We start from the raw sequence: 27,208 nt of genomic DNA, 5'->3' as shown, positions 1-27,208 counted from the left end.
ATAAAGTGAATGTAATCATACACTACACATCTTCCAGAATGAAAAAGAATAAAAAAACAATTATTGCAACTTTAAATCGTGAGTTTCCTTCTTTGTACATTTTAATGTTTTTAGCTTCATGGTGTGTTTATTTATTCATTTTTTTATTTTATTATAGTAAATGAATGAGCACTAAATACAGTAAGCTTGTTGAGAGACATTCATTATAGTGTATAAATCATTACAGAAATAAAGGCGTATAAAGGCTAATGTGAAAGAAAATGGCTTTTTAAAAATGTATTTTACTATTATTATTTTTTTTTACAGTTGATTTAAAATGAGAAACCATCATAACTCAAGCTTTTATTGTAGTGCAGCTCTGCTCCTGGGTTTCTGAGCAAGGAAACTTAAACCTCGGCTATATCTGAATCCAGGAGCTCGGGTACCGTAAATTAAACGTCGACTCAGAGGGCAAGACGTTTGGCTACGGACCCAGAAATCCCACCGGATTTTACTTTTGTGCGGTTTAAACACAGTGCTCATAAATCCATCGTGGCTGCTACGAAGGATTCCGTGGGTCATCGGGACGGGTCACGAAATCTTGAAGGAGGAAGAAAAGATCTTATTTGAGTTAAGATCACTTTAGAGAAGCTGTGATCTGATTTTGCTCTCCACGTTCATGGTGTTTACTGTTGCACCTCGTATCGCTGTTAGTTAATAATTTAGGGGAATTACAGCCGGTAACGAGACTAGAGCAACTGATGAAATACCTGCATCGTCCAACCAAAACTACACAAATACATTTCAGTAGAAAGATAATTCACATGGTTCAGGACGGAGTTTGTTTTTGAGTTTCAAGATTGTTTTTTTTTTTTTTTTGAGTTTCTGCATCATTGTAATAGTTTGAAATCAGTTGTCTAGCTCGAATGCGATGCTCTGCTTGATTAGCTCACACCCTGCGTCTAGTCAAGTGCGCATCCAAGACCGCTCCTGATGTGCGAAGTGTAAGAACCGGGCATGAAATATTAAACGTGGCGGCGTGTTTATGAACTGATGAAGGTTTTCATCACACTCACGATAGATCACATAGCCTGGTTTGGGTACCTATAGTTTATGTACTGTATTTCCAAGTTTATGAAAAATTGTGAACTGCAAAGAAAAAAAAAAGAAATAAAAACACGCGGAGGGAAAAATGACTGTATGATACTTTTATAATAAGAGTTTTGTTTTGTTTTACAAAATTTAATATAACCATAAATAAGAAAAATCTACAGAATGCTTATTTAAAAGTTCCCATAACAGCATAAAGCCCAAGTGCATTCTTTTTCGCAACAAGAACAAATAAAGTTGGTTTACTGTAAATGAACTAATCATAGCATTAAATTTGTACTAGATGTAATTAGTCCAAAAGTGACTTTCTCCCTAATTCCGTCACACTTTACCCTCCATGCAGATTTCAGTTCCTCAGCACATGATAAAATTATTTTTTCTGAGACTGAGAAACTGAGTGAACGTGATTCAGAAAGCTTTAATAACACAAATCGAATTAATCTGTGTAGTACCGCGAGTCTCCTTGTCGTTTTTTCATCCCGACTTACAAGCACAACTCGGGAAATGAGACCGCCTGCGTGAACAAAGTGTGTTAACGCAGTAATTAACCTTGCTGTGACGGAAATAGGGAGCGTTAGCTTCCTAAGCTAATCGCGCTTAAATTAAAACACATAAAGCTAAACAATGTAAAGTATTTGTGCGTATTTCACAACAAAAGATTCCGACACCGTGACACGCCACAAATGTCTTTCAACAGTTGCGTGGACATCAGCTGTCAGTATGTGTGTGTGTGTGTGTGTGTGTTTGTGTGTATCCTCGGCTTCAGTCAAACCAACACTAGTAATGTCAGGATAGGTGTGGTGTTTTCCCCAGATAAGATTGATATTTGAGTTTTGTGTCTACTTACTAACTATCAGTTCAGGCACTTACTGTTTAGGCACCGGTACCGTTTTAAAAGTAGCGATTTGGCACCGTAATTGTAAAAAAACAACAATAACAAAAAAAACAAAAAAAAAACAGATACCCAACTCTACTCATGCTGTAGCTAGACAGTTGATTCAACTCAATAGTCGATTCATTGGCATTGTGATTTTTTGTTTATTTATTTATTTATTTATTTTACAGGTGTTCAAGTATTAAATACAAGGAGTATTTAATAAACATTAAACTTGTGTTGTTGTTTGTTGTTTTCAAGTTCTGTACAAAGCGATAATCTTTTTTTTTTAAGCCAGTATTGCAACAACTGCAGAGAAGAAGCGATACTTTCACAAAATGCAAGTATTTGTATAAGATAAAAGCAGTTTATATCCTTTGCAAAAGCTTAGGTGTATTTATTTTTCATAGAGTTTGTTAATGTTAGAGCATTTAAGATTTGGATTACTTTTACATTACTGCATTTAAAAGACGCTTTTATTCATTGCAACTTAAATTTTTATCTCGTACTGTACATCTGAGCATTCAAAGGGTGAGGGCCTCCCTTAAGGGCCCAAACAGTGACAACAGGGATGGAACCTGTGACCTTCAGATCAGTGATCCAACGGCTTAACCACTCAGCTACTCCTGCTACCCCTGGATGTTCACCTAAGTATAAAAAAAAATTGACCAACAAAAGATGGGTTAAATTGCATAATCATACAGTCAGGGTTATCTTATTTGGAAGAGCGAGTTAGATTGACTTCATACCCTTTTAGATCAGAGCCGTGTAGGCGTGAGATTGCAGAGTGATCATGTACATTTAGAGAGTGAAGAAACGTATGCAATGCTCCTCTGTGAGAAAAGTGAGAATGAGATGGACATGTAGATATAAATGGATAAAAGTTCAAACATGTTTTTTCAATGAATACAAAGTCATTGTAATAGTTTTAGATGGAAAAAGAAAGGAAGAAACCACTTTAGGATGTATTGGTTTAGGAAAATAGGAAACTTTGCAGCAGAAAAAGCGACTTCAATGATTGATGATTATTTTCCCATTACTTCCTTTTTGCAATTTTAAAAAGTACACGATTTGTGCCTCAAGGAGCAAAACATACCCGCACATAAATGTGATGTTTTATTTTTCCTCAGAATTTTTTAAAGCTTTTTTAAACCAGTTCCCAACCATCATTAGGCCACTCTCTCATCGTAGCTGCAACCTCAAACCAGGGAAGCTGAAGGCTATCTTGTGTTTCCTCCATGAACCGCCTCTTTTTAAACTGCTCGCTCACACACCATAGGAAGCGGCATAACACATTCGGAGGAAAGCACTATCCTCTTCATCCACACGCATGACCTTACAGACACTCACTGATATGGAGGCACCACCGTGTGTCTTCTTTCTTAAAGAAAGAAAAGTTTCCATTCTTTTAGACTTTCCGTGTTAAGTCATGAACTGATTTCTAAAAAAAAAAAAAAGAGAGAAACGATGATGTTTGGTGCATCAAACATCATGCAAATGGTGCAATGTAAAAAAAAAAAGGAGGAACTAAACTAGAAACTCCTCCTCTGACATGTCATTTTAAACTTACAGCATGAAAGTGAACAGATAGAATGGACCAGATGAGTCCTATCGTACCTAGATACACGGTAAAAAAAAAAAAAAAAAAAAAAGTGTACTACGGAACTAGCATTGCAAAAGTCATGTGATACACGAAAGCATGAGGTGTCAGTCATTTTCTCGTTTGTTTCTCTCACCGCAGGAGAAGGCGCGAAAGCGAGAATCATTTCACCACCAGGGACGCATCAATCACCTGCAGAAAAGCACCTCACAAAAGGTACAGGATTTACACACAAGCGATCAATCGCACAACCTTCAAACATTTGATAACTCTCAGTCGTAGCTAATGAATTATTTAATAATGAGCACCGGCTGAGTAAAACACTTTTACTGCTGATAAATAATGGAGTAAAATCAGACTTCAGGACCTGAGTAAAGTATTTCAGGTCACAATTAGCCACAGCATGTGCGTGCATGTGTGTGTTTGTGCGTTGGCACATGAGGTCTGTACGGAGTGTGTATATTCTGCACATACAGGCATGTCTTATCAGCTTCTATTTTAAAACCGTCACTTCATCATGCAGGCAGAAGCCAAAGCCTACAAGAGCATCAGATAACTACTACTACTGTTACTGCAAATACTACTACTTTTACTACTATTACTATTAATACTGCTGCTATTACTATTATTACTACTATTACTTCTATTACTATGATTATTGCTACTATTACTGCTAATATTACAATTAATACGCCTACTATTACTATTACTAATACTATTTTTTACTAATATAACTAAGACTATTATTGCTACTACTACTACTATTACACCTATTGCTACTATTACTACTATTGCTATTATTACTACAACTATTATTACTATTACTACTACTATTACTACTAATACTGTTATTGTTACTATTACTATTAGTGCTACTACTACTATTATTGTTACTATTACTATTAGTGCTACTACTACTATTGCTACTACTACAATTATCACTACTACTATTACTGTTACTACTTCTACTATTACTGCTACTACTATAACAATACTGCTACTATTACTATAATAACTCCTATTATTACTACTTCTATTACTATAACTGCTACTCTTACTGTTATTACTACTATTATTAATACCACTATTACTACTACTATTATTATAACTATTACTGCTACTCTTACTACTAATACTATTATTACTACTACTACTAATAATACTGTTATTGTTACTGTTACTATTAGTACTACTACTATTATTACTAATACTACTATTACTATTACTATTACTGCTACTACTATAACAATACTGCTGCTATTACTACTATTACTATTATAACTCCTATTATTACTATTACTACTACTATTACTACTAAAACTATTATTGTTACTATTACTATTAGTGCTACTACTACTATTACTATTACTGCTACTACTACTATTACTATAACTACTACTATTACTACTACTACAATTATCACTACTACTATTACTGTTACTACTTCTACTATTACTGCTACTACTATAACAATACTGCTACTATTACTATAATAACTCCTATTATTACTACTTATTACTATAACTGCTACTCTTACTGTTATTACTACTATTATTAATACCACTATTACTACCACTCTTATTATAACTATTACTACTACTCTTACTACTAATACTATTATTACTACTACTATTATTGCTATTACTACTACTACTACTAATAATAATATTATTGTTCCTGTTACTATTAGTACTATTACTAATACTACTATTACTGCTACTACTATAACAATACTGCTACTATTACTACTATTACTATTATAACTCCTATTATTACTACTTCTATTACTATTACTGCTACTATTACTGCAACTCTTACTGTTATACTGTAACTACTATTACTACCACTATTACTACTAAAATTACTACCACTATTGCTACTATTAGTATTAACATGACTATTATTACTACAACTATTACTACTACTAATATTAATAATACTTTTTTTTCTGTCACAGAATTTATACATTATTGCTAATAAAGGTACCACTTTTTTATTCCAAATAATGATAAAGATTTTTTTTAAAGGGTGCTCTGATCAATCGGCTGCTGATTAGTCACTTAATTTTTACAGATTGGTTGTCTCTCAACTGGCCGATCACATAAACCGATACTATCGCGATGGTGCAAAATACAGACACATCAACATGCCTTCGCCTGTCCAGGAATATCCCCAAGTCTCAGAAATCAATGTCAAATTTTGCAAAATTTGCAAGCTTTTTTTTTTCAAGGCAAAACTATGTGAGGGAATGTCTGCCTAAAGCTTTAACACAATAAACCTTAAGCTAAGTGGGAAAAGTTATCTTCTAAGGCAGTATATCGACCCTCACTCAATCACTGATAGCAGGAGCGCTCAAAAAGCTTGAGCCTTACTCTGCAGAGAGTAAAAGCCTAAAGCCTTTATAACAAAAACAATAATGCAGAGAGAAATACAGAGCGGCTACCTGCTCTGGCCAAGGTTAACCTTACCGCTGCGTGCGTACGGGCCGACAGTAAGAGACTATTCAGCATGGCTGCATGGACTCTGGATGATAAGAGGAACAGACTGTCTCTAAAAAATACAAAAATCCTGATATATTATAAAGAAACGCCCGTCCTCACTGCTTACTAATGAGTAGCCATGATCGGCTTACCGAATACACACTGACTGAAACGTGTGTTAATTTAGAAACGTTTGGTGCAGAGTTTTGGTTTGTTATTCACAGACCACGGGCCTGTACTGCACATTATAACGAGTGAGTATAGCAGGTCTGTCACTTTCTAGATAAGCATTTTGGAGAGAGACGTTTGATGCTGGTTAAGAAATGAAACACCGTTGCTCCTTAGTCAAGCATAGGATACAGGTTGTCTGAGTTACGAACAAGTTCCGTTCTGGGAGCACGTTTGTAAGTCGGATTTGTTCTTAAGTCCAACAAAGTGAGTCTTGTACGCCTTTGACACGAATATACAATGTACAGTAAACCATACCATTCCACTTGTTTAAATCTGTCCCCCTGTCCCTGCCATCATATGCTTTAAAAACCGTTACTGCGAGGAAATGAGTCTCACAGCGTTGTCTTTAAATCGCAAAGGGAATCCCGGACACTTTTTTGTCTCAGAGCTGTTTTCCACTGTATTGGACTGTTTTGTTTAAAATTCTCTGATTATTCACTATCAGGACAGCTTTACAGGACAGACATTTTCCGTTATTGTGCTCCTGGACTGATTCATTGAAACCAGTGAGGCCGACTCATTTCAATTTATGATACTTTTTTTATATTTAATTATATTTGTGCACTGCTATTCAGAATAGTTATTTTTACTGCTATAAATAGTAAATTAATAAACGATACTACACAATAAACCAGGGGTCGGGAACCTTTTTGGCTGAGAGAGCTATGAACGCCACATATTTTAAAATATAATTTCGTGAGAGCCAACAATATGTTTAAAACTAAATACAAGTAAATGTGTGCATTTTATGTAAGACCAATAACGATGTTATGCTGTTGCTAACCAATAATGAATAAAGTACTTCTTACCATTAATGCGATTTTTGGTGCTGCATGGATTTGCTGATGGCTTTGTTGATAGCTTTGTAGTCTGGTTGATACGTGGTGAGGTTAAGTTTCATGCAGGCGTTGAGACTTCAATCCGTTAAATGTGAACACAGGTTGGTCTTAATGTTCTTTAGATGTGAGAAAGACTGCTCACATGCATATGTAGAGCCAAACATTGTCAGTACAGCAATACTCACACGCTGCAGTGTGTGGTATGTGACGGGAAGCGCGTCTCAAGTTTTGACAATCAGCTGGTCCATGGGTTGAAGTTTTTTAATTTCTCCCCACTTGTGTTTGCTTGCCAACTCTGCTTGCTGTCATGCAAGTCTTTCCAAGTCTTCATTTAGTGACCTAAACGAGTTTTGAATGACTGCAGGAGATTATATGTGAAGCCCGCTAGCTGCTGAAGATCAAGATGTTGAGCAGGGTCATTTGCTGTGCATGCATCTTTAAACTCCTCCAGTTTTTCAATGTGTAGTAAGCAACCTGTTTCAATGTCGGCGATGAAGAGTTCTAGCTTGTTTTCAAATGCAAACACTGCTTGTTGAAGGGATAAGACTGTATTTCCAACACCTTGCATTTTAACATTAAGCTGGTTCAGATGTTCAGTCATGTCCACGAGATGGTAGAACTTCAGGAGCCACTCAGTGTTAGCTAACTCAGGATGCAGATTGTGAAATACTCAGACCGGCCCGTCTGGCACCAACAACCATGCCACGCTCAAAATTGCTTAAATCACCTTTTTTTCCCCATTCTGACATTCAGTTTGGAATTCAGGAGATTGTCTTGACCACGACCACACCCCTAAATGCATTGAAGCAACTGCCATGTGATTTGTTGATTAGATAAATGCATTAATGAGAAATTGAACAGGTGTTCCTAATAATCCTTTAGGTGAGTGTATTTTGAGTTACAGATGTATCGTACAATCAGCGATAAGAATCAACATTCTTACGTGTGGTTTGCGAATTAAATTCTTATCGCTAATCTTGAGTGGCAGATGTCTCATCCAGTCTGTGGTAAGAATTTAATTCGCAAGCCACACCTACCTTTGTCGGTTTGTTGATTCTTATCGCTGATTGGACGAGACATTTGTTACTCAAAATATACAGGAAGTACTGCAGTCTCATGGACATTTGGATGCATTATTATTTAAGGATTCCTTTCAGTATTTATGATTCTATAGCACTTTGGTCAACTAAGTTGTGTTAAATGTGCTTTTAAAAGAAGTTTGACTTCACTTGACAGTACTGCTTGTATGTTTTGAGTGACAGATGTCTCTTCCAATCAGCGCTGAGAATTTAATTTGCAACCTATACCTATCTTTACCGGTTTGACTGAATTGTCGTGTTTTCTCATTTGGTATTTTGTTTCTGGATATGTTGTGTTTTCTGATTTATTTTGTTTCGGTTTTATTTTGCTTTTAAATGTTTTTTTTCTTTTTCTGTTTGTTATTTTAGTTTTTGTATACAGTACTAAAAGTAAAGAGAACCACAGCGCATACTGTACCAAAGAAAAGGCAGTTTATTTGCAGTTTAAAATGCAGTGTGTTTTCGGCCACAGTCTGGACTTGCATTAAAATATAACGCTTATTTTACCTAAAATCCAGTATCTAAGGCATTTAAAAAGAGCTTGCATCTGCAAATTTTTTTTGGTCACAACTATGGGTTTACAATAGTCAAAAGTGTAAGAATAAAAAGGCAAAACCCTTAAAATGGTCATAAAAGGAAATTCTTGTTAAGATATTTGATGCTGTGGTAAAGTTTTATAACATTTATGTAAGGCGTCTATAGTGTTAGCAAATTGTAACAGCCAGTAAGATTTTCATAATGTAAAATCCTTCAGATTTTCAGTGTTTAGTAGCAGTGTTTTTTAATCTTCTCTTTTATTAAACTCTGAGAGAGAGAAAAAAGATAAAACAAACTACCTTGTTTATGGATAGCGAATGCAGTATTAACTAAGTACAACAAGCTAATTGCAGCCGTATAAAATAAATAAAATAGTTTGTGCTGTTATAAAAAATTAAAATCATGACAGGCTGTATGTAATTATTTTATGAACATCCTCCCCAAAGAGCTTCGATAATACGAAAAACATTACAGAGGAAAATGTGTGGTGCTTGCTGTGACAAAACATTGGAGTCATGCTAGCAACATGCTAATCATGATAGCATTATGTTAGCGACATGCTAATGATGTTGCTAGCCACATGTTATTGATTTTGCTAGCAACATGCTAACATAGTTAGCATCATGCTAGCAACATGGTAATATAGTTAGCATAAGCTGCAAATTAATTCGATCCGAAAGCTCTGATAAAAAGATGAGTTTTAAGACCAGATTTAAAAGGGTCAACAGTCTGTTGCGTCCTCATTAGCATAATCCTAGCAACATGCTAATACAGTTAGCATAATCCTAGCAACATGCTAATACAGTTAGCATAATCCTAGCAACATGCTAATACAGTTAGCATAATCCTAGCAACATGCTAATACAGTTAGCATAATCCTAGCAACATGCTAATACAGTTAGCATAATCCTAGCAACATGCTAATACAGTTAGCATAATCCTAGCAACATGCTAATCATATTAGTATCATGCTAGCAACATGCCAATATTGTCAGCATCATGTTAGCATCGTGCTAGCAACATGCTAATCAAAGCATACTAATGATGTTGCTAGGAGGCGTGGCTTATAAGCATCATGGAAAACACAAAATGTCTCTATGGTTCCATTATATTTCAGTGGGGAAAATCTGGGCTGAATAAGCCGCACGATTTGACACCTCCCTCATGTGTCTACGACAAACAAAACTGAACGAGTTACACACCAAATTTGTACGGAATAATAATAAAAAAAAAAGAACAAGAAAAATAGGCCTGCAAGTGATGCTTTGCTTCACAAGCACCACTAATTAAACTTGTCAGAAAGCTAGCTTAGAATCTGGAAGTTAACAACTTTTAAAATTATCTTCTATTGCACCATTGTAGGACCGTTATAGTTGTAGGGCATCTTGCTACTTTAAATAAATTCTCATCGTGAAGAAAAACATTGTATAAATGTAAACGTCTTGTTAGATTAATTTCTTGTGTTTCAAAAAATGACTAAGTCTTAGTAATTTTTTTGAGCCAGAGCCTTTTACATCTAAAAAATTCACAGCTTGATCCTTGTCATGTTGCACATTTTATTATCAAGAATGCGTCGCCAGCGATCAGCACCTGATGATGAACAGGGACAGGATCAAACAGCAATGCGCCGTCGTCCCGCTGCTGACACCCAAAATCCATCCCCAGATGATAAACAACTCTCATGTGCCCCTGTGGATCTTAATGCACTTTATTTATTTATTTATTTCTAATCCTGTGCTGTGGCTCTGTTCATGCTCTTTGATGTGTAATCAGTGGATGGATTAGTCAGGAACAACTGAAAGACAGACAGAGAGAGAGAGAGACGGGTTCCATCAATTCGCAAAAAAACAGCATTTGTGATAAAAAGCTTGTCATTTCGCATCTCCGCTCCATTTTTTTTTATGCTCACGTTTATCTAATCTTATGTACTCTGACGTACGGCCACAAATCTAAGCCAGCGCCTAAATTTCATTACAACATCAACCTCTGTTTATATTCCTCAAACAGGAACCCTGATTTGGCAATTCTTCACAGAATATAGTAAATTTATTCATTTATTATTTTTTTGTGAAAAAGCTTTTGGCAAGAAGTGTATGTCTTGCAAAAAAAAAAAAAGTATTTGTATATGGATGTTTTTTGCATTATCTTTGCACTGGCACAACCTCGCTAACATTTATCAGCTTTTATTCTTTAGGGAAGTTTTGAAATGTTCTAAAGGAAACGTTAAACCCTTTTAAAAACAAGGGAATGGATACAAATATGGATGCAGCCTGTCCGAACTGTACATATGGTCTTAGCGTCACATACACTATATTTCCAAAAGTGTTTGCTTAACCTGCCTTCACATATGAATTTAATTCCATCCAGTTCTTAATATGTTGGTGCACAGTTTTGGTGGAACAGTGGCGTAGTGGTTGGCGCAGGGTTTGTGTGTGTGTGTAGGTGTGTATGTGCGTGTGTTGAGTTTGCACATTCTCCCGGTGCATAGTGGGTCAAAAGAAATGCAGATTAGTCTCTGTGGCGTCTTGAAATTGCCTTTGATGTGTGTTTGTATACATACATGAAACAACATCATGTAACCGGCCTTTGCTGTGGCATAAAACCTTTTAAAAGCTCCTAACGCTCATGCACTTCATTAGTGGTCTGAAATCATATGGCGCATCCACCCTAAACGTCCCTGTGGATGAGCAGTTGCTATAGGAACGATAACATGTGAGACCAATTGCATTAAAACATTACAAAGCTGCGTAAAAATTATCACCTTACAGGAACCTTTTCCGCCTACGTATAAAGATTTCCGAAGCTCATGGAAATGGATTTAGTGTCAGTTTTAAATAACGCATTCTGGAATAATAATAAACGTCATCTGAGCTCGGTCAGTCCCTTATTGGTTTTTGATAAATGATGAATTTATTAGAATCTAGACACAACTGTAGATTGTTATTAAGGAGCTGTGCGTCATATGTTTTTTCTTCGTGAAGAAGTGTGTGTTTTATGTGCGCTTTAACACATGTATCTGCAAAACCGCACAGTCCAGTGTTGCTTAATCTACTGCTATTTTAGGATTCTCACTTACCTAATCATGACTGTATTGTGTGAGTGAGAGGGAGAGAGAGAAAAAGAGATGATGATGATGATGATGAAAAATGCCTGAGATGGGAAATGGCAGAAGGAGAGCGAGAGAGACCTAGAGAAAGATACCGAAATAAAGAAAAAGAAAGAGAACTGAGGTTTGTGATGATCACTTTGGCAAAAAAGTTTGCTAGAACTTGGGTGCATGTACATGAATATACTACCTTTCTGTTTAATCTCCAAAACACATATAGCATGCATTAACATAGATTATTCATCACCGATAATTAACAAATAGGGAACGCTTTCTAAAGTCATTCTTCACTTTATAATCCGGTAATAGAATAAAATAATGTAAGGAATTATCTTTTTTTTTTCCCCAAGGTCATTGTGAATATTCTTCAGGCTGATAAATGCTTGTCAGAATCTCAATACAGCTCAGCAGGACAGTTTGACTTACACAGACACTGACGCACACAGGGTGCACCTCAATCCGGCTGTCACTGACGTGAACACAGCAAGTTGAGAGGGCTTTTAAGTTTCCACTACCTCACCGTGTGGCGTGGCAAAAATGCAGACTCGTCTGTCTTAAAAAAAACAAAAAAAAAAGGATGTTGCAGCGTTTATGTGTAAAAAAAAAAAAAAAAAAAAAAAAAGGATACTTTTATTCCTCATCACCACTGCGGGCGATGTGATACACCAGAATGCTACTTAATTTATTTTCTAGCTATTTACTGTAGTATAGATTTTGGGACCAGCATATGAGACTATGATGTAGTTGGCAGTAACCAGGTTTGTCCTTAAGAACGAAAGTAAAGCCGCTTTTTATTGAGAAATCAAACCCTTTGATTTGGTGGGTTATGATTTTTTTTTTATTATAACAGGTTCTGGTTTCTGTCTAGTTAGAGAATCAAGGAGTTTAAACATGGTCATGTTCAAGATTCTGAGAATTTTTTGGCACGGTGTTGGAAGATAAGAAAATAATTATTAAAATGTTAGAGTTTCTGAGAGTTCTTTAGAGACTCTGGGAGTTAATTAGATTCAACTTCATTGTTATTGTGCAAAGTATATGTACAGTGGTTACTCAAGCATTATGCCTATGACTGCCACGCACTCTGTCGCGGCAGAACGGCAACAGCCAAAATAAATTAGTCCTAATTCAAAATAATTTGTGAAATTACCGCCAGGTGGCAAAAAGGGACATTTTGCAAAACGGCTGCAATTAATTTTGTTTAGACAGACTCTGTTTCTATCTGTCTATTGTTATTATTAAAGAAAACAGCACAAACAGCAGCTCAAGGGCTTGAAAAAACCTTTTTATTTTTAACGGTAAAAATGTCAATTTTGGAGTCAGTGGTCCGAGCACCATGTAATAATCTTTGTAATAAAATGACTCGTGGCATGAATCTACACAAGGCGCTTAAGTTTCGAATAATCATTTAACGCCGATGTGAGCCGCTTTATCTCAGTCATAATATCCAAATATGTTTTTGCTGTGTAGTGAACCGCGCGCGCACAACCTCTCGCGGGCGAGCCTTTTTCTGAATACGCCATTTTAACGGGGGTGGGGTTAAGAAACACCGCACCGGCAGAACTAGACTAATGATTATGAATGCGTCGGGGAAAACAGCAAGGAAACTGACTGGCCATTTTAATAATTCATTGATAAGTTGATGTCTTTTCGTTTCAGCTGTGAGTGGATCCGCTGTACTAATCCATGTTTTATACGAATTACATAAGCTGATTTTTTCTCCATTAGTTTATATAAAAGCAGACATTTTGCTTTCTGTAAGTATATATTTTTCACGTCTGTGAGGCGAGTATACATAGAGTTTCGGTTTATTTTCTGACGCGCTTAAATTTGCTTTTATTATTTTACAACATCATAACGTTTTCTCTTCATTGTGCGTGCACTTAAATAAAAGTAAAGTCTTATAAAGGCTATGTAGCTTATATAGCTCTATTATATAGTTTTTGCCCATTAATCTGACAACACCTGTGACTCACCCACGTTTTTCTGATACACACAGCTGAGTTTTCTGGCTACGCGAGTGTTACACATGATAAAATATAAAGGCTCACTGTGTTAACATTTACTTTGCTTAAATTCGATCCTAATAAGATTTAATTTAATTTAAATTCTACATTTCCACTGTAATTTTAATACTGTGATTATGGATTCGTTTAACTACAATGTTTTACTTGATTTTTCCGCTACTACGTGCAGCTCTAACGGAGCACGGCTCATTAATCTTTGAAAGAATGAACTAATGCCCGAGGCGTCAGTCTGTAGTTATATAGCGCCACTCAGTGGTAGAAGCCAGCAAACGCACAAACCCAAATGCTGCCACCGTGAGGCGTGGCGGTAAAACTAGAATACCGCATGAGTAACATCTGTATAGAGGCAATAAAATGCAGTTTGCATCTAACCAGAAGTAAAATATACATTTAGGGATTTGGCAGACACCTTTTTATCTCATTATTCATTTGAGCAGGTGAGGCTTAAGGGCCTTGCTCAAGGGTCATATATATATATATATATATATATATATATATATATATATATATATATATATATATATATATATGTTTTTTTTCTTACAGGTGCATGTATTGGTGAGATAAACCATTTTGTTAATTTTTTTGTGAACTGCTAAAAATATTTCTTAAAATTCAAATTATAACTATTGTTATTTAGAGTGTATATTTAAAGGACATGACATCATCACAACACATTAAAATAAGCCAGGATCATGCAGTATTTGCAGAGCTTTAATAACTGAAATAAAACAACATGCAAATATTATGTAAACAAATTGTGTTAATACTTTACCATTAAGACATCAGTATTTGGTGAAATAATAAACCTGTTTTGCAATTACAGCTTTTATGTGTTTTGACTTTCCACCAGTTTTTTACATTACTTTATACTACTCTTTTTGCAAAAAAACAAACAAACAGCTTATTGGTTTGTGAACATCGATCTTCCTCTTGATGACATTCCAGAAGTTTTCTGAGGTAAATTGCAGTGCTCTCTTATTTTATTCCAGAGCTGCAGTATATGTATATATAGTGATATAATAATGTGTAACTGTGCAACATTGTGCTGTGATTGTGTTATAATAAATTCTCATTTCATACAGTATATTTTCATATTTTTATATTCTGCTTTTAATTATATGTTTGCTACAGTATATATCCTTTTTTTTATACAGTACCTATTCTTTTTATACCTGCATATCTTTTTGTTTATTCTAGGTCATGTTTCTTTTTACTTTTTAGTGGCATTCATTAGGGGAGTGCAAAGGAAGAATTTCATTGTATGGGGGAACATTTTTCTTTAATATGATTAGATTAGAAAATTTCAGCATAGTGAAAGTCAGAGATTCTAGGAGTTCATTAACATGGTGATAAAAGAAATTCTGGGTTGCGTCAACATGGCAATGTAAGAGATTCTGGGAGTTCATTAGAGAATCTTGGAGTCGATCGATGTGGTGAAGTTATTAACAACATGAAGTCTGAGATTTTGAGAGTTTAACAAACATGGCGAAGTCAGAGATCTTTGGATTTTATTATAACGCAGTGATGTAAGGCTGGCAGACGCTGTACATATTCGGCCCGATTTTAGCCCCAGATACAGTAAGTTGCCCCTGATTTATTATTTTATAATCTGATGTCAATTGAAGTGCGGTGTGAGCAGAGCCTTGATGCCTGATTAATCACTCAAACAGTCAGAGATCTGGTCAGAGATCCATATTTCATGAAATATTCCATGCTGTTGGTTATGTATCTGACTAGCACAGCATGTGGATAAGGCTTTGCCAGCATTCTTGCTTGGTACTCCATCACTACTCACTTTTCCATTCCTGACCCTGCTAGTCCTAGCGTGTGTTTCTTTTATACAATGTCAATGTTTATTAGACTGTTTCATCCGTTGAATGTTGAATGAAAAGAACCTCAGAAAAAGCAAGAACTGAATCACACTTTGCCTCGACCACAGAGCGAGTGGTGTTGATATTTGCTGTGCTGTATATAAAATGTAATTCACTTAAGATGTGTGTAGTGAAGGTCAAATGCTCGGTGCTAGATAAATAATAATGTGTAAAATATTTTCCCAACTCCTGCCTTGTTTTCACATTTTTACTTATCTGTGAGTTTGCTAAACCCTTAGCAAACTTACAGATGAGTAAAAATTTGTTTTTCCCTTTTACCCCGCCTCCCCTCCCACCCATTAAAACAAAAAAAAAAAACCTGATAATGCCAGTGCTCCCAGTATAGGCTCGGATCCTGTTTCACTTTTGAGTTCAAGTCTGAAACCACTGGCTTCTGAAAAACAGCGTTTTACTTTGGTTTTAATTTGTTCTTAGATCATTATTAGCAATCTTGTCCTCTGAGGAAATCAGTCACTTTATTTATTTTAATTATATAAAGTACATTTGCTAAAACTTTTGGTTCATTATAAACTTTGAGCTGGCTAGCACTTGCGTATTCTAATGAATATTTCTAAATCTGCTGAAAGGCGACTTCGATAAGTTATTAGTCATGAAGGGTTTCATTATCCGCGCAACGCGCAATCAAGCCCATTTTTCCTCTTAAAGTTTTTATTTAAAAGAGGTGCAATTTGTATTTTTTTTTTCCTTTCAGTTTGAATTTCCAAATGGAAGAATCTTCATTTACTACCCACACAGCCCCTTTTACCACCTGCCTAGATAATGTAAGATGGATGGAAAGGAGTTTTTCTTCTTCTCCATTTCGTTACTTTTTAGTTATTTGAACCAATTTTTTTTCCTCTCCGAATTGCTCATTGCAAAGAGTCAGTCCATTATCCACAAAATGTGGAACAAGAGGGGACTAACACGTGCCTACTTACACACAAGACGGCATAGGACAGAAGTTGCCTGGAAACTGTGTAAGAAAAAAAGTTAAGCTAGTTAGACTGTATAAATGCTAATTATTTTTATTTAAAACAAAGTTTCTAATCAAGCACGATTTTTTTTCGTGCTGTTGACAACAAATGCCGTTGTCCAGTGTTCCAGTAATGAAACGTCGAACGAAAATAAAAGTAAAAAAAATTAGTAAAGTAAATTCTACTTGAGTCTAAAAAGCATCTTAATTTCCTCAGGGTGATGTCGTGTACTTAAACAGGAGCATCATATCCTGAAATTATTCAGAAAATTTTTTATTATTATTTCCGTTTTTCACATCACAAGTTTTTTTTCTTTTTTTTTTTTTTTAAAGTAATGTTTTACAGAAATAACAAACTAAAACCAACTTATCTTAAACTTCATTTTTTTTTTTACTCTTGTGTATTTTTTTGGTAAATTTTTTTTTATTCAATTTTTTAACAAACTTGTCTTGTTTGTACTGTATCTAAGAGTTTTACACGTTACTATTTTTAAATTTTCTTTATTCTTCTGTTAATATTTCCAGTTCCTCCTGCTAACAAAGCGACTCTGGTGATCATGGTGACTAACACCAACACGCCTGATCATAGGAATGGTGTTAGGTCAAAAAAAAAGTTTGGGTTGTGCAAAACATATTTTTTTAGATTTGAATTAAAAACCTTGCTTTCATGTAAACACATAATTATGAATCTTAAAGCAAGATATTTTAGGATTGAATTGAAAAAAAAAAAATAGCAAAAGCTGCTTGGCCAGGTATTTTCGCCAGCCGCCTATAGTTGCTGCTTATTATTATTATTATTTTATTATTATTTCTTTTTATTGATTATAATTTTCATTTGTTTGTTTGTTTGTTTGTCTTTTTGCCATCAGTTTTATTTTCCTAAGTCTTCATCGCCTTAAGAAACACTTGCAGGTTGCTTTTGAAATGTGTTTCATCATTAGTCATCAGTTCAACTTAGTTTTGCTTCTATAGTGTTTGAAACAATGCACATTGCCACCATGCAGCTTTCCAGAGATTACAGTTTATTCACAAATAATTTTTTTTTTTTAATTATAAATTTGCAGGTTCATCAGTTTGTCCCTAATAAGCAAGTTGGAGGAGATGTTGGCAAAGGGAAACTCCTTGAAACTTTGAAATGAACCAGACCTCTGTATTTTTATGCTATATGGTGAAGTCATATAAGAAGTCGTATAACAGGAATTTATTTTCCTTAATATAATGACTGACATATAAACTGTTAATGGCAATTTCAGTCCTAAAACTTCATGGTTTCCAAGTGAAACTGTAGTCACATCTTCCCTAACCAGTCCATCTGGGACCGCCGTCAGCGAAAGCAAGCGGTCTCGTCTCCAAGTGATGAAAGCTCCAACAAGAAGCAGGCCATTAGGATGGATCAGGCTAGTCAGGATAGTTAGGGTATACTTACTGTCATGTGCAGTCAGTGTACTGTACAGTATAGTGAGTGCAAGCAGGGACGTCTGACAGAACCATCTACAACAGCATAACTAAAAAGGGAGAGGCAGAAAGGCCACTGATCTGAGTGAACATCTCACGATGTGTGAAAGGCATCCAAACATTTCAGTTGACCAAAACACTCTTTAGATCAGCTCATTTATGGAAAAAAAATAAAAATGTCCACACAAGGCTTGACTGTCCCACGATCTCAGCCTGGACTTAAATATTGACACTGTGTCCGAGTCCCGAACCCTATTAAGGAGACACTCTTCTGTAACTATGGCTACGTTTACACTGCAGGTCTCGATGCCCAATTTTGATTTGTTGCCTATATCTGATTTTTTGGACCGTCTGTTTACACGTTCTTTCAACTATGACTCATATCCGATTCACGTGTTTACACTTGCCATACCATCTGAAACATCGCGCATACTTAAAGGAAGGTTCTTGCGCTAAACACTAGCCAAGATCTCACTATCTGATTTATTTCCAATATGAAGGAGGCCTGAAACCGATCTCGAAATATCGGAATGCATGCGTTTTTTCCTGTTTACACGGACATAGAACATATCCGATATTTGTCACATATGAGCAAAAAATCAGAATTGGGTCACATTTACCCGACAGTGTAAATGTAGCCTATGTGTCTCTTTAAGTCTCATCTGCATAAACATTTTGCAGATTAAATCTGAGCAGAAAGTAGAGCGCTCTACACTTTAAAAGTCACCCGTAGTTCTGTTGGTTGCCGTACACGCCCGTGTTTGACAGATGATGAGGTCTCCTTTGGAACATAAGCCTTTCCTTTCCTTCTCCATACTTCGAGCCTGGTTTCTTCCCTCTAAAGACTTGTTTTAGAGCTGAACAGGATTTTTACTTCTTGTCTTTCCTTTCTTAAGTGTTACAGTACCAGTGGTTCTTGTCTTCACACCAACACTCTGGGCACTGATCCAACAGATACACCTTCTCCAGGGTGTTCTTGACTTTACTAAGAAAAGAGTTTTGGTGATGGTCTCTTTTTCTTGTCTTCCCTGGTCTTTTAATCCTTTTCATGTTGCTCACCAGTGCATTCCTGCTTATTTATTTATTTATTTATTTATTTATTTATTAAAACTTCCTTTTTTGTAAAAGGTTGCTTCCTTTGCTTTCATCTGCACCTCTTTGGCGAATTACAAATTCTATACTTGTAATCAATTCCAGAGCGTTTCTCATTGATTCGTCATTAAACACCAGGCTACATCTGGCGACAAGGCTGCTTATCTGTCAGTTGTCCAGTTACTTTTGAACCTGTGAAAATGTGTGTGGGACTCTGTATATAGAAGTGTGGGATAGGCATGAGAATCAGCAGTCACCTCCAGATATGATACCACGAACCCTAAATGCTGATTTGATTAAAATTGCTCTTCTATAAGTATCACACTTTTATGAATACCCCAATTCGATGTTCCAAAAGTTTTCAAAAATGCTATTAAATTAATAATTAAATGTAGCCTGTTTGTCCTGACATTAGTTTTCTCACTTAAGAACCAAGAGCAGCATTTAAACAATATTAATTAACTTCAAATACAAGAGTTTAACATTTATCTGTGCAACTGTTATCTGCCATACTGTAATTATCATTTCCAAACAAGCTTAGCGAATAATTCACTCCCACCACACGGGATGAAAATGTGTAAATACAGTAGTTCAGAGTGCGCCACCTATAGGATTACAAAGAAACAGTGATGTTTTACCACCTCAAAATCTCAAAAGTCTCAAAACACAACTTGATAGTGAATATTTCAGGTCAAGTGGCCGCCGGATTCTAACACACGCGAGCTTCGACTGATTAGCGCTCGCCGTGTTTGTAGACTTTTGTTTAAGCGTGTGTAACATGTGGGTCTGAGACGAATCTGCTTAAAGAAAAAGGCAGATCTGAGGTATTTTACATGCACAGTTTTTGATAATGTATCGCCATAAGAATGCATTTCTGTGGCGCAACTTGGAAGCTTCTGCGCTCAGTACAGAATCGTCTATATTCGTTTATAAAATCATATGCTGTATATTATAAGGTCGATGTTTATAAAACTGATAATAACATCAAGTAGTTCTCCAACGAATCACACGGCAGATCGTCAGGTTCATCTCTATTACAAATGTAAAAATAGATTTAGGAGTCACAAAAGAATCGCCATTCATGACTGAATCTATTTTTCCTTCATCTTTAGTGAGAGAAATAATAATGTTCTAAAAAAATGTTAATCCACTATTTTGCTAAAAACCTCCTTGAGTTATAGTGGTCAATTTCATTATAAATCAGTCATAAATTGTAAATTTTATGTGGTTATACATTTTGAATGATGGTCCCTGTGACAGTGTGACAGCTTTGCATTTTATAAGCGACTGATTAATCAAACTATTCATTAAGTAATTTACACGAATAATTGACTATAAAATATAATTTTTTTGTAGTCTTAACCTCTTTTTTCTTTTCTTTTAGGAAAGGTTTAGACAAAAGTCCAGCTTTAAAATAAAAAATAGAGCCATCCTGTTCTGTATCACTTTGTCTTTCATTTTTTGCTCAAGTCGTTCTACAGAATGCATTAGTTTTAAAGAGCATTTAAGGAATGAGAGTTTACAGTCGTATGAACTCTGTTGACATGCATGAGGAATAAACATGCTTTAATGGCAGTAAATACATAATTTTGCAGGATGGTATGTCCTCCTGTGACCTTTACTCAGCTCTGTGCAGAGTGTGAAATCTTTTGTTAATAAACATCTCCATGGGATGTGAGCAGAGCTGCTTTATTTGAAATTATTATTAGTAGTAGTAGTAGTTTTTTTTTTAATACAAGACCATCAGACGTTATAATCGTTAGAACCGTTTGAGCCACGGAGCATGAATCTAGCCATACAGTAAATTAAAGCGGTAATAAATTAATCTCAACTCACCTGCAGTGCACCGTCTGGGCTGTTATTAAATTAATAGATCAATAATTTTATGCCTCAGCAGGCCTGGAGAGGACTGCAAATTGAGGCATCTCTGATTAACGGGTGGAAAATTATTCAGGAACATGGATTCATGTGGTGTGTGCAGTAAATGAATGCGAATTGAAATAAAGGTGGATTTAAAAAAATAAATCCTGTTATACCAGAACAACTTTTTTTTTTTTAAGACAGAAAAAGGACGATATGGATGGAACTTTGCTATTTACAGCTGTATGATTGACAGGGATTGCGTGATTGGCGTGCCATTTGTGTTGCACCGATATTAGTTTACACATAACGTGAATATCAGAGACATTTTAAACACGTGATGTAGATTTTTTATTTCTTTTTCACAACAACCTCCTGTGAATATTTCAGATATATAAGTTTGAATTCAATATACTACAATTGACGTTAAAATATTCTCATTGCAATTCCTAACAGAGCTCGTCGTCACAGTAATATGCACGTTCCTTGACATTTCATTTTTGAAACATAATATATTCCATGAGTCATCCATTATACATTATGAAAAAAAAAGAGAAAAAAAACAGGTTTTAGATTCACTCAGCCCTGTTACCTCAACAGTATTTGGGGAAAATGTCATGTGTTCCTATGTTGACGACAGCATTTGAATTTCCTTAAGTTTATGGAAAGAAAAAGAGAAAATCTTTTCTGCTTTATTGCTTTATTTTTACCAGATACAATATTATCACAATTCTTGGGTGCCGATTTAATTAAAATTGCGATTCTATATTTTATTACATTTTCACCCGATTTTGTTACCAATTTTAAACCTCCTAAATTTTTTTTAATGTGTACTTAAATGCAGCCTGTTCCTTATAACATTTGTTTTCTTAGTTAAAAAACCAAGGGCAGTATTTAAACAATACACACTTGCTTCAAACACAAGAGTTTAACATTTAACTGAGCATCGTGTATCTCTTGTTCTCCGCCATAATTATTATTTCAAAAGAAAATTCAGCAAATAATTCACCCCTTATAGGCTTTTAGGATTATAAAGAAACGGAGATGTTTAACCTTTCCGCTAACGTCTGAAAACTCAACAGTGAGCGCGCGGGCATGTGCGATTTCTAACACGCAAGTTTTGATTAATTAGCAAACGCAGTGTTTTGAGACATTTTGTTGTGTGTGTCTAATGAGTGGGTCAGAAACTAATTCACTTAGAGTTTGAGGAAAAAAGCAGATAGCAGGCTTTTAATAATGCAACTTGTGATGATGTAACTGCATATAATTTCAGTTGCGCCACTCTTAAACTTTTAAGTTCGGTACAGAATCGTTTACATCTGAGGCTGATAAAATTTTGGTCACTGGGCGATCGACCGGTTGATCTTTATTATAAAAATAAAGAAATACTGTATATTAAAAAAAATAAAATCAATTTTGGATTCAGTGTGGCGATACCATATTTACTATCTAACTATCTAGATAAATAATTAAATATTATTAAATAATTCCACATTATAACCAAATTGTTAGCAGGTTTTTAATGTTCCCCTACCTGTAGCACAGATTTTAGTTAACCACTAAACAGATTTTAATTCCACACTGAAACACTGTCCTTTTAGTGTTATAATATTTGTTTAAATGCAAATTTACTTTAAATAATAATGTTTTTAATTTATTAATTTCTTTAAGGGTTAAATAGCATCACAATGGCCGACTCTTACTACTTATTTTTTTGTTTCATTTCTACAGATATTAAGGTTCCACTTTTTTTCCACAGTGACTGTACTGCTTACGCTGTGCAAAAGTTTTTGATCTTGTTTAGCAGCAAACGCCACATTTACACGATCACGTAAACCCAATTTAAATCCAAATTTTCCAAAGGTCCGTCTTTTAGCAGCCGAGTATTCTTTGTAATCTATTTTATATTGTTTTCAGCAGTAGTGCTTATTCCAGTTTCGAGAACATTTGAAGCTTCAGGGTGTGTTTTAAGGAAGGGGATATTATTTCTAAAATTATTTTTTTTTTTTGCAGCCAGAGGGTCCGTAAAGCGTATAACGCGTATAAATAAATTCCACAGACACCTTTAGCACAGCTCTTTTTATGAACCTAATACAAATGTTCTGATATTAGGCTCCTTATTTAAATGTGTACAGTACGTTTTGGATGATTGGAGCTATGGATGTTTTATATGTAGCTTTTCTACTGGAAAAATATGGAAGGTCCAAGGTGACATTATATATAAGCTACATCTTTTTTTTCCCTTTTTTTCGAGTTATTCAGATTTGGATGCAGTTCAAACTTGTAAGGAACAAAAAACGATAACGTTCTAATAAATATAAAGACATTTTATTAAGTAAATGGCTGGGTTTGTTAAATCGTGGCTTGGTTTGTTAGATCGTAAATGGCCATGTAGCTCAGAGTACATCTTTTCTTATTTCTTTTTAAAGAACTTTTGCTGTTCATCATTTCTCAGCTTACTTCAAGGTTCCTGATTCAAGTAGCAGTGAGTGAATGATGAATAAATGATATTAGGGAGTTTATTTATGTACACACGAGCTATTTAAAATAGATTTCTCTTTCGCCAAGGTCGTGCATGAACGTGTTACAAGAGCATCGTTCATCAAACATGCAAAAAAAATTAATTCTCTGCAATCTATTTTATTTTTTTAAAATTAAATGGATGATTTTGCAATTAAAGAACGTAACGTTTGTGTGAGCATTGTTAACGTGCAGGGTAATGACCGTGAGCGGCAAAGACTTTGCTTGTTTAATTTCTAATACAGTAAGTCCCCGCCTTATGAACAAGTTCCGTTTCGGGAGCATGTTCATAAGTCGGATTTGTTTGTAAGTCTGTATTTGTTGTAAGGTGTACAAATCCTTGTACACCTTTGTCATCAATATACAGTGTAAAGCTTTAAAAAACACACAAGTTTGGTGTTTTGTTTTTGCGTTATCCTCTCACGAGACTACGCCTTCAAATTGTGAATTGAATCCCGATGACGCAGTGGGGTCAACTGACCTTGTTTAAAGACGGCTCCGAAAAAATGTCGGGGAGGACAATGATACATGGGGCGCTACTTCCGCACTTCACATCTATGAATGTTCGGGTCGCATTTGCGGAAATTTGCAACTTCAATGTTTGTAAGTCAGGGACTGTATTGCTCATGCAGACATCATAGACAATATCCTGTTAATCAATGTTTTGATTAAGCAAGAGAGAAAGAGAAAAGGAGTGCACACATTTATTTGTCTTGCGCTAAGTGAATTTATCGCTGTTCTTAGGAGGCGGGGCTTTACATTTAACCCTTTTTCCCCCTCTCCATCAGGTCAGTTGAGTTGAACGAGTTGTCAAAAAACAAAGATACTTCACCTCAAGTTCAGCAGGAAACCAGAGTCAAAGAGAAGTTCACAAAAGCTGAGGTACTTCGCTTCTTTTACAGCTGGTATGTTTCAGTAAAAAAAAAGTCAATGTTTTTGTGTGCGTGTGGAGGGGTTGTACTGGTCCTGATGAGTTTTTACAAGCTGGGATGTTGCCAAATCTCTTCAGTCAAGCCAGTCAGAGATGAAGCAAACCACAAGAGGAGCACACGAGTTCTCGGGTGAGGTAAAACACAGTGCATGCAGTGAATGTGGATTATGGTACACCATGTACAATGCTGCTTTGGAATTTAGAAGCTGGTAAATTCCAGTTTTACTAAAAAAAAAAAAAATTGTTTTACTTTTCAGAGCAGCTCATTTAAAAAAAATTATAACTAAATGTGAATTTGTTTTTTGTTTTTTTGGGCCATGAACATGAATAAGTTTATTTTAATGTGTGTGAACTGAGCTGTAACCTAGCTCTTCTGCTGCCCCCTACATCTACAGTATTTAAACAGTTGAAGTTAAACCTTCTTATAAAGTACACTATTATAAAGTAACATTGTCTAGCTAAAACATTACAGTAACAAAAATATGATTGAATGTATTTCCTTTCTTTCACGTCTTGTTAATTTTGAGCCTTTTAACCTTTTACCTTTATGGCATTTGGCATAAATCTAGACCGGCTCACTGTACATTTATCTCATTATACATCTGAGCAGCTGAGGGTTGAGGCCCGTGCTCAAGGGCTTTGATAGTGGCAGCTTGGCAGTACTGAGGTTTGAACCTGTAACCTACATAGCAGTAGTCCTGACATTACATGATCCAAGACTACCAGAACAGTGATTCTCCCAAAACTGCTCTCTGAGGACTTTAGGAACCTGTCAGTGGGCCAAAATGTGTTGTACAAAACGACGTTACAAACTGTCCTGAATAATGAATTACACTATGTTTTATTTTCTTTTGTTAATCAGTGATATTTCCTTGTTGCTTATCATGCAAAAGTATAGAACATGGCCATTATCAAGAACTTCAAATGTCCCTATTTTCATAAGCCATCTTTTTATTCACATAAAGTCAAAATCACCAGATAGATTTTAAAATTTCTGACCTCAATGACAATAAAAATAGTGTCTACACTGTTGGATGCCCCGAAGTATGATGGATACAGCTGTGAGTTCATCTAAGCCTTTAAGACGGTGCAAATCTTAATGGGTCTCGAAAAAGGTTTTACCAAGTTTCCCCTGCTGTATTTTTTTTTTGGGAAACAGCAGGGACATCAAGACACACTACCAAGGGCAAGACCAGCCACAGCAGACCGAGTTTGCTGCGGGGAGAAATAATGACACAATAATCCGGAGGCAGTCATGTTGCTGATGCCGCCACAGCACATCACACTGGGTCACATGAAAACAATGATTCAGCTCTATAGAGAGAGTCTGCAGCCTTCATGACCTTCACCACTTCCTTCCTGAGCAGTCCAAGGCAAAAGTCAAAGACAGTGTCTTTGTTGGAAGGAGATCCTGGAGGGAAAGAAATTCTACATTAAGCTCATTAGGAAGGAAAAAATAGCTTTATAGAACTTTAGGAAGTCTCTCAAAAACCATTTCCTTGATGCTTATCTTGATTTCAAGTAGAACATGGGAGCGCATTCAAAAGAGCAAGGCGAATACCTCAACCAAGACGTACTGGACTTTGAACATCGCTGACAAGAAAAATGAAACAATAACAAGATTGTACTTGCTTTGTCAAACAATAAAAATGTTTTTTTTTTTTTTTTTGTATAGTTTTCGATTGATATGTTTTTCAATGTTAGAGGGACATGTAGTCCCTGATTTACAAACGAGTTCCGTTCCGGGAGCATGTTTTTAAGACGGATTTGTTTTTAAGTCCGACAAAGTGAGTCTTATACGCCTTTAACACGAATATACAACGTAAAGCATACCAATCCACTTGACTAAATCTCTTTCCCCTGTCCCCACACTGCCATCATGTGACCAAAAACCATAACCACGCCTAAGAAAATGAATCTCACATGTCAAATGTAACAGTGTTGTCTCTGCATCTTTAAATCGTGAGGGGAATCCCAAATGGCATTCTGTTAGCTGTTTTCCACTGTCTGGGACTGAGAACTTTCTTCTGTTGAGGATTGATGATTATTAAACATTTCGACAGCTTTACAGGACAGACATTTTTTTATCATTGTGCTCCCGGACTGATACATTAAAACCTGTAAGGCTGACTTATTTTTCCTGCTCACACGCACACGCACACGTACAATATACCAGACTTTAGACATTTTAAGCATTTACATGCATGCTGAAAATATTGTATATAATTGTAAATATTAGTATCTGGTTCACTGCACTGTCAATAAAAAACAAAAATAATAAATCAATGACCTGTTTACAAAACAAGTTTTCTAAGATCTATAACTGACAGCATTCACTTAACATTAATGAAGGTTATATATTTACATGACTATAATAAGACATTATTTTAAATAGCTTTGACATTTACTCCAAAACTGTACCAGGTTGTAGAACTTTCTCCTGGTTACTGCCTTTTGTACAAAACTAAAACAAAAACTTCAGCAGGGTGGGTGAAGGCAATCACATGCTTCCTTTAAAACACAAACTTCTTGCCTTACCCCACACACACACGCTTTTAGGGCAGAAGAATAGAGCACAGATGACTACGATTGGCTGCTGTTGCTATGATTGATGTAAGAATACACCCTTCCCCCTGAGAGTTCC

At 35.6% G+C, this 27,208-nt stretch overlaps 1 protein-coding gene across 5 annotated transcripts in view; it reads left to right on the top strand.

Annotated features, from left to right (window-relative positions):
• gpat2 (glycerol-3-phosphate acyltransferase 2, mitochondrial) overlaps positions 1-27,208 on the top strand; it is a 217,079-nt gene that overhangs the window by 53,584 nt on the left and 136,287 nt on the right. For 4 of the 5 annotated variants that reach the window (XM_053503533.1, XM_053503534.1, XM_053503536.1 and 1 more), the window contains one exon: positions 24,422-24,515. The exons of the other annotated variant lie outside the window; for it this stretch is intronic. The gene's annotated coding sequence lies outside the window, so the exon portion shown is untranslated. The remainder of the gene's footprint in view (positions 1-24,421; positions 24,516-27,208) is intronic. 5 annotated transcript variants of the gene reach the window in all.

This window comes from Clarias gariepinus, chromosome 9 (assembly GCF_024256425.1).
Source record: "Clarias gariepinus isolate MV-2021 ecotype Netherlands chromosome 9, CGAR_prim_01v2, whole genome shotgun sequence".
In the NCBI taxonomy this organism is placed as follows: Eukaryota; Metazoa; Chordata; class Actinopteri; order Siluriformes; family Clariidae; genus Clarias; species Clarias gariepinus.
Note: the sequence above shows the minus strand (reverse complement) of the source record. Positions and strands in the feature narration are given on the sequence as shown.